Genomic DNA, 9,165 nt, shown 5'->3' with positions numbered 1-9,165 from the left:
CATCATCTACATGTTTTAACAAGAACTGAGCATGTTAGAAAGAAAATTAATATTAAAACCATGTATGAAGATAGTGATTGAATGATCATGGGCAAAATACACATGTACTGACACGAAAAAGTACTTCTCCAAAATTTGCATTTAACACACTCACTGTAAGCTTTTTAGCAAATGACATTAAAAATGTATGATATTTAAATTCAGATATTCTGTGTATCAACATATAAAAAGAGTTTTTTATGGAGGTAAAGAGCTATCATAATAAATATAATTCGATATATATATATATATATATATATATATATTAAAAATAAATAAATAAAAATATATTTATTATTATTATTTATTATTATTATTATTATTATTATTATTATTAATATATGTTAAAAATATGTCAAAAAGTATTCTATTAAAGCCCTAGGTTCACCGCGAACTTCAAAAGCCTGCCACTTTCCTCACACATTGGAATGTTCATACAGAAAACATGTTTGGCTACAAACCAATGTGTGGAAATGTAGAATTATTGTTCTCTTCAAGAAAAAAACAAAATTGATCTAAACTGAACCACTGACAGTACTCGTCCAAAACCGCTGTTCACAGCTGCCTCCGCCCGTCGGGCAGGTGTGAAAGCAAAAACAGTCAGCTGGCCAGCTAAGCTTCCTGCTCTGCTCACTGTTGCTAACGCTTGTTTCTGCTCTGTTGTGTGCCGCGTGTGAACCCGCCTAGACCTGAGACTTTAAGATATCAAACCTCGAAGCGTCTGGGATTTCCATCTAGAAAATAAAAACAAAACAAGGCTGTATGTGCAAAACAAAATATATAAAACAACAAACAAAAATAATTATATGAGAAGTGAAGACAGAAGACCATAATTGTCATGTTTATGTTCTGTGTTTGTTCGCGCCTGCTTGACCTAGTTTCTTCTGTGTTGCCTTGATTAGTTCATTAGTTTCACCTGTGTTCAACAATCATCATATTAGTCCATCGATTGGTTTAGAATTCATAGCCCTGCCTTTCCTCAGTCTCTTTGTCCTGTCTCGTCTTGCTCCCGTGGAAAGTTATGGTTGTTTTTCTCCCTGTTCCCCTTCTCATATAAAATTATTAAAAAGACTCTGTTCGCTTGATTATCTGTCTCTCTTTTGAGCTCTTTTCCCCAGCAACCCCTTGGACAACAATATGATCAATGTAAGTATAACACCTATAAGTGAACTCAACACTGCATCACTGTACACTCACAGATAACCGACAGCCCGGCTCTTACTGTAAAACCCCCAGAGTTCAGTGTTCACTGGAGACAGAGTTACCTCGACTCTGAGCTGTGAATGTGGACAGTTACTGGATCGACAATTCTCTGGAGAAAAAGACTCAAACCCTGAATTCCAACGAGTGATGAACTAAACAATCGAGTCTGTGAGCTGTCCTCTGATGAAGGAAATGGACTGGTGCAGAGCAGCAAACGAGGAAATACTACTACCAGCGAGGGGAGTTCAGTAATACAGTTAAGATTACAGTAAAAGGTCAGAGCTCTCTTACTTTCTATACATGTTTTAACAGAAGACAACATGATGTGTTTGTTATGAAACATGATAATTACTGTCATACATTATCAATGTGTTGTCAGTTAAACTAAATGTCAATTAAAATAATAATGATAATAATAATAATTTAGGCTCCACAGATCATCTGAAATATTTTCAGACATGTGAAGTGGGTTTTTGCTCGTTTCACAGTGAGAACCCAAACCTGTAGTTGATAGTTGATCCTGATAGACGTGGGTTCAGAGGAGAGACGGTCAACTCTCACATGTCACATACAGCAACAGGAGTCTGGCAGTACAGCTGGTATAAAGACAGAAAACAAGATTATATCATAGGACGAGACCAGAACTATAAAATCTCATCTGTGGATCCGTCTCATAGTGGTGTGTACAGCTGTAGAGGAACTCAGACACAAGCACCAACACACACACAGATGGGTGACGGAGGTTACACTGACAGTATCAGGTGAGGCTGTTCATTTTTCATTACATTATCGTCAAAAACAAACAGATTGAGTCGATACACCAGGTACATCTGATAGCTCAGTTTGACTCTCCTTTCATGCTCCAGTCAGATTATGTTATTATGATCTAGTTAAGAGAGTTTGTAACAGATATTGGACCAATCAGCTGTGATGATGAGACAGAGAATAGCAGCTTTTATTCCAAATAGAAATTCTTTTCTAACAATAGAAGTCTTTACCTATCAGTTTTACATTTGAATGCATCCTTCTGGAGTAAATGTGCTATTTTATGTAAGAAAAAAAAAAATAAAAAAAAAAATAAACATAATATTGGTCCGTGTACTTTTTCGTTCATTCATTATTCTATTCCGGAATGAAAAAATGAAATTTAAAAAAGGGTGCAGCTTGTTTTTTTGTTTAAAAGAAAAAAGCAGAAATGGCTGTATTTTTTTTTCCACAATGTATTGTTGTCATCAATATTCGAAACTTGGACGAAAAAAAAAAAAAAAAAACGTCAGTGGTATGGTCAGTGTACGGTCAGTGTACGGTTTTGATCATTTAATTTCCTTATTTAGAATTCAGTAACCGAGAAATGGAAAACGTCTCGTTTATTTTTATTTCATTTTTTCGGTTAGTTTAACAAACGGAAAAATGAGTTTTTGGCGTCGAATATCTAATTTTTGTCGTTTTGGGTTTACAAATCGGTTTATGCTTCAATATTTGATCGCACTTGTGGGCGGTGCTGAAACACTCCTCTCATCTGATTGGTCGAAATCGCTCCGCCTTTCAGCACAGTCCTTTTCATTCTTCATTCAGTCAGAATAAGAGTCAGAACTATAATGTCTGAAACCACCACTCACTGTTAATTTAACATAATATTTGAATCAGAATGTTGCTGTGGCACATAGTTCGGGCTGCTGTGACTTGCAAGGACCCCTTTAAATTATTTCTAGGTTATAATATGGTATGAATATTGTCCCAATGATAAATACAGTGCAAATAGTTCTGTCTCCTTGGATAAAAGTGAAGTGGAAATAAAAATCAATAATAGACTGAACATGATAATCTGTCTGTAACATTTACCACTCTCATCTTTTAAGTCAAAGGGCACTAGGTATATGTGTGTGGACAGTCATAAATAATTGTGAAAATGAATATAGTTTAAATTTATGAAATAAATTAGTAATATTAGTTTTATCACATACTAAATTGGTTTATGTTTCTCTTCTTAGTCTTCTTTGTTGGGCTTGAGAAAGCAACATATATTTAAACATTATTATTTTTATATGAGAGTAATTGACAACCCGACTAGAACTTTAATGTTCACAACCACAAAATTCAGCTCAGATCTTTCAGAAGAACTCAGACTTCGGTGCTGTATAACTGTTCAGGACTTTTACCTTCTCAAAAAAAAAAAAAAATCCTAGGTGACTTTTGTTTATCTGAGCAATGAAGGCCTTGACTCTTAATGCCACTAGAGGGGGCGACAGGATTTCTGTTTACATCAGTTTAAATTACAAATAAATACATGAATTTCATGTGTGTACTGCCATTAATATTCACAATATCTCTGTACAAGAATAAACTTCACACTTCAAGCTGTACAACTACTTAAAACTTCCCATTCCCATCCAAATTTATTTGAAGATATTGTTTATTCACACTCTGTTTATGCATTTAATGTTTGTCCATCTGGAACTTTTTATTTTTTTTATGAGCTGTATATTTACAAGATGTACTAGGTGTTGAAACAATCACATGCACTGAATGTAAAGAGCTAATGTCATAGGGGGCTCTCAGTCCTGCTCCTGGAGGGCCAGTGTCCTGCAAAGTTAAGCTACCCTAAACACACCCAAGCTAGCAAGGGCCTTCAGGGCATCAGTAGCAATGTCCATTTCTAGTTACTGAATTCTAAATAAGAAATTAAATGATCAAACGAAGACACGGACCGTACACTGAACTTTTTTTTTAGTTTTTTTCGTCCAAGTTTCTAACAACAATACATTTTGGAAACACATATACCATTTTCATTTCTTGCTTTTTTTTTCTTTTAACAAAAAAACCAAGCTGCACCCCTTTTTTTAATTTTCATCTTTCATTCCGGAATAGAATAATGAATGAACGAAAAAGTACATGGACCAATAATAAGTCATTTTCCATCTCTAGTAAATGTATGTTGATTTAACTGAATCCCAGACGTTTGAACAGCAGTGTATGTTTGTAGGCTCAGATCTTCTGTATGAGCCACATCTGTCTGTTTTTATAAGAGGACTGAATCAATTCACTTTTTTTAGTCATGTATTCTGTTTCAGACTGCAGAAGTGTGTCAGATGTTTCTTTACAGGACAGATGCTGTGCAGTGATCAGTGATTGTTTTAGAGCTGAATGCAGTTATTATTACACACAGATCATTACTCGGCCTCATGTGCTTCCAAAAAACCCCAGAAGACCTTTGGTTAGTCTTTGAGACACAATTAAGAAACCTAAATAAAACCTGAGAGCTTTCTGTTCCTCCTCCATTAAAAGTCCTGGAAACCAAAACTTAGAAGATCCAAAAAAAGCATGTGAAGTATGTGAATAAAAGCCTAAATTACAATCTGTTTATCATATAAAGTGATAATACCTCTCAACAAATACATTAAACAAACAGATACATACATATTTATTTTATTAACAGACACAGTCCTTTATGACATTTTTGTCTTATGATTGTCACTCTCTGCACTGCAAACTCACGTCTTGTGTGTTTTGAGTCAAATTTTGTCTTTCTTCACAGATTTACTACCCAGATCTTCACTGACTGTGACTCCAAACAGTCCTGTATTCACTGGAGAGACAGTCACTCTGAAGTGTGTGATTGAGACTCACAGTGACTGGAGATATGTGTGTGGTATAAAGACAGTGTAATGTGTACAGACGTCTGATCGTTACACTGTAAACAGAAACACGTCTCACTACTATCAGAGGAGTAATTACATCTGATCAGGATCAGTACTGGTGTAGAGGACGGAGAGATGAGAGACCAAACTCATCACAGGAGAGTAACCAAATAAATCTCATTATTAGTGGTGAGTAAATACAACAAACTCTTACATTTACATTTATTCATTAGGCAGGCACATCCAAACTGACTTAATGAGGACAATAGGAGCAATCAAACCAAGAAAAGAGCAACAATATGAAAGTGCTAAGACACGTCAAGTTAGTCTAACACAGTACACCATAAGGTTGTTGTTTTTGTTTTGTTTTAAATGAATAAAAATAATAAAAAGTAGATACTGTAGAAGTGGAATAGAGAAAGCTAGTGCACTGAAAAAAGTGTTTCATTCATTCCAATTATTTGCCAAAGGGCAAGTTATTTATTTTTCATTGGCTTAAGTTAAAAATATAGATGTGAATCATTAACCTAAATTGTTTTTAATTTGGATGAATGAAACATTTTTTTTCAGTGTGTTTTATATAGAAAAACAAGTAGATAGAATAGAAACTACTTTGTAGCAAATTCACTATTTCATCAGAAAAAGAGCTGCATCTTATTCAAAAAACAACCTGCAGTCCTGTAACCATGTGCTATATGTACAAATACACTCTTTTCAGGATCTGATGTGTGTTCTTGTTCTCCCCCGCAGATCTGAAGCCAAAGCCTGAACTCACATCAGATCCTGCAGGAGCTGCACTGACTAGGAAACACAGTGCTTTGATCTGTCCACATGAATCCCAGCCACTGATGGGGACTTTTTACTGGTCCAAACACACACTGAACTCTGAGACAAGAAGAAAAAACAGACTATTACAGAGTGAAGATTGATTCAGTGTCTGCTGGAGGCCAGTACTGGTGTAGAGAGCTGGAAGAGGAGAAAACCAGTCTACTACACACAATACAGTGATGCACTGTGGGTAAATGTTACAGGGTGAGAGAGAACATAGTATCTGACACAACATACAGATCAGAGACAATATCTCCAATTCAATTCAATTCAATCAAGTTTATTTGTATAGCACTTTTTTAAACGATACAAATCATTGCAAAGCAACTTTACAGAAAATTAAGTTTCTACAATATTTAGCAGTAGCTTCTTATCATTGGTGACTGTCCAGTTTCATGTGCATACGGCAGAAATGTTCAGAAACAATCAATAAAAGACGGAAAACAACCAGACGATTAACACTATTAACCAGCAATTATGCAATCAAACAACTTATAGCAAAGTGTGTTAGTTCTGTATGTTTGTCTCTGGGTTTAGCATCATCTGAGGTCCTCTGAGGGGGGGCTTGCATCATCTCTTCTCAGGTGTTCTGGATCCAGACTGGAGCTTGTGTAAATCCTAGTTTACCACGGATGGTAATCCCAGCAGAAACAGCACGAAACAAATAGAGACATAATTTCGCAGAGCTGCTGTTCCCAGCCAAGTAAAATTAATTAGTTTAAAACCAAGCTAAGAATAATAATGCGCATTTGATCAGATATAACTGCAGTCCAAAATTATGAGATGCCATTATTTGAATGCTTGGCCAAGATGTGTGTGTTTTTAATCTAGATTTAAACAGAGGAAGTGTGTCTGAACTCTGAACCCCCGAACATTATCAGGAAGGCTATCCAGAGTTTGGGAGCCAATGCAAAAAAGCTCTACCTACTTTAGTGGACTTTGCTATCCTAGGTACAGAAATCCTAAAACTCTGAATCTAAAATAAATGCAATAATCTGTCTTTGTGCAGTAGTCCTAAAGCTGTGGTGACGGTTCGACCTGATGAACGAGTGTTCAGAGAAGAGAAACAGTCGCTCTCAGATGTGATATAAAGTGGGGAGGAGACACTGAGTGGACGTACAGATGGGAAACAGAGGGCAACAAACTACCAACATAACTCAGTCTCAAACACAAGAGCGTGAACATCAGCGGTGTTAAAGACTTTCACAGCGGTAAATACAGCTGTAAGGGACAGACGGGAACACAACTCTCTCAGCGCAGTGATGCTGTTACTCTGACTGACTATCATGTGAGTTTGTGAGTGTGTTCATTATCATCATGTGAACAGCTTCTCTCTCTATAACTCATCTCATGTTGTGTTCAGCTGAAGCTCAAGCAGCAGTGCGAGTGTCTCCACAGCCGTGGCTGACTGAAGGAGACTCAGTGACTCTGATCTGTGAGGTTACAGGCTCCTCTACAGGCTGGACGTTCAGCTGGTTCAGAGATGATTGATCGCGTCTGGCAGACAGCAGCAGAGGAGCTGGAGGCTCTTACACTCTCAGTCCTGCTTGCTACACAGCACACAGGAGTTTATACGTGCAGAGCAGAGAGAGGACGACCGGCCTATTACACAAGAACAGCAGCACACAGACACTGTGGAGTCACTGGTGAGTCTGTTGTCACAGCATTTTATGCTTGTGTTCATCTGTATTTTGTGTTTCAGTACAGCACTCTCTGACACAAGGTGTGAAAAAACATCAGAAACACTTCCCTCTATTTCTCAGTCTAGATCAGATCAAAAACACTAACAAATACACACTCATAATATATGCTGATATAAAATGTGAGCTCGATTTTCATCTAATTATATTAAATTACAGATTTTATTACACAACACGTGTGCTGTTGATTCTGAGCGGGGTTTTCCTCTTCTTCTCAGGTCAGTGGTCGCAGGTCTCTCTGGTGGTCAGTCCCAGCAGAAGTCAACACTTTAGGTTCTCGTCTGACTCTCTCTCCTCGGCTGTGAGGATCAGAGGAACTCTGCTGGATGGACCGTGAGAAGATACACAGACAGAAACACAGAAGTTGTGCAAAACAACAGGATCTACATACGAATCGTCTCTCTCAGCACATCTGACTCTGGAGTTTACTGGTGTCAGTCTGAATCTGGAGAGAAACGTCATCCTCTCAACATCACTGTTCACGGTGAGTCCTGTTTCTAATCACAACAGCTACACACTTTCTAATCTCCTAATTACAAAGTTTACACACTTTTTCCTCTTATTGTTTTCTGTACAGCCGATTGCAGACTGACACTGCTATACAACTATGTGATGAGTTTGATCTATTATAGTGAGGTTAAACCTGTCCACATTCATCTGACAGTCTCTTGTCATTTAAATGGACAGTTTTTGGCCAGATGAATTTGTACAGTATCATTTGTATATTTTTATACAATGTTTTGACACTGTTAGGGTAAGGGATGGACCTTTGTGCTTGGGTTGGACTAGTCCCTAAATCACAGGAAGCATTAAGTAAAATTAAGTTCATAAGATTTCATACAATTTTTAGCTCTGTATTTTGGTATATTCTTACCATTACCAGTAAACACACGTTTTTTGTGTGTTGTGTAGATGGTGAAGTGATTCTGGAGAGTTCTGTTGATCCTGTGATTGAGGGACATACTCTGACTCTAACGCTACTGTTTACATCGATCTAACAAATTCCTCGATCCTCAGAGCTGATTTCTATAAGACGGATCCCTCGTCCAGAATCAAGACGCCAGGAGAGATGAGGCATCACGACTGTCTCAAAGGTCACATGAGGGTTTCTACTACTGTAAAACAGAGAGAGGAGAGTCACTGCACAGCTGGATCTCAGTCAGAGGTCTGGGAATAACGAGTGATGTTATGCACCTTTATAATAACATCATACAGTATGTCACTCACAAACAGATCTGCATGTGTGTGTTCTCCTGTCTCACAGCTTCATCTTCTCTCTGGTCACTGCTGTGGTTGTGGGATCAAGTGTTGGGGGGTTTGCTTGTTGATCTTCATCTCACTGCTGCTGCTGCTGGATATACAAGAAGAACAAAGGTGTGGAGCAGTTCATGACATGATTAATACCACTGAACAGAAACACATGAAAGATACAGTTTATGAAATAAAGTCTCATGAGAAGATCCTAAATATCAGCATAAAGAGTCAGTGTAATCACTGCAGATACCTTGAGTGACCATAATGCTCATCTGTTTCTAATTATAGAATCAGCAGCGTAACATTAACCAGACCATCAGTCCCCAAACTCAATCTGCAGAATCTCAACCAGAAAACTCCTCCTCTACAGTCTGTCAGCCTCACTAACTAATTAACATAGGGATAGTTATGTGTGTGTGTGTGGTGTGTGTGTCCTCTATCTATCGTATCTATCTATCTTCTATCGATCTATCTATAGATTCATTTTTGTGTGTGTGTGTGTG

At 37.5% G+C, this 9,165-nt stretch overlaps 1 pseudogene; it reads left to right on the top strand.

Annotated features, from left to right (window-relative positions):
- Nucleotides 1-7,199, top strand: part of LOC109101219 — a 41,860-nt pseudogene extending 34,661 nt beyond the window's left edge.
- The last annotated feature ends 1,966 nt before the right edge of the window (nt 7,200-9,165 follow it).

The sequence above is a fragment of the Cyprinus carpio genome, chromosome A8 (assembly GCF_018340385.1).
Source record: "Cyprinus carpio isolate SPL01 chromosome A8, ASM1834038v1, whole genome shotgun sequence".
Taxonomy (NCBI): domain Eukaryota; kingdom Metazoa; phylum Chordata; class Actinopteri; order Cypriniformes; family Cyprinidae; genus Cyprinus; species Cyprinus carpio.
This window is presented reverse-complemented; position numbering and strand designations above follow the sequence as displayed.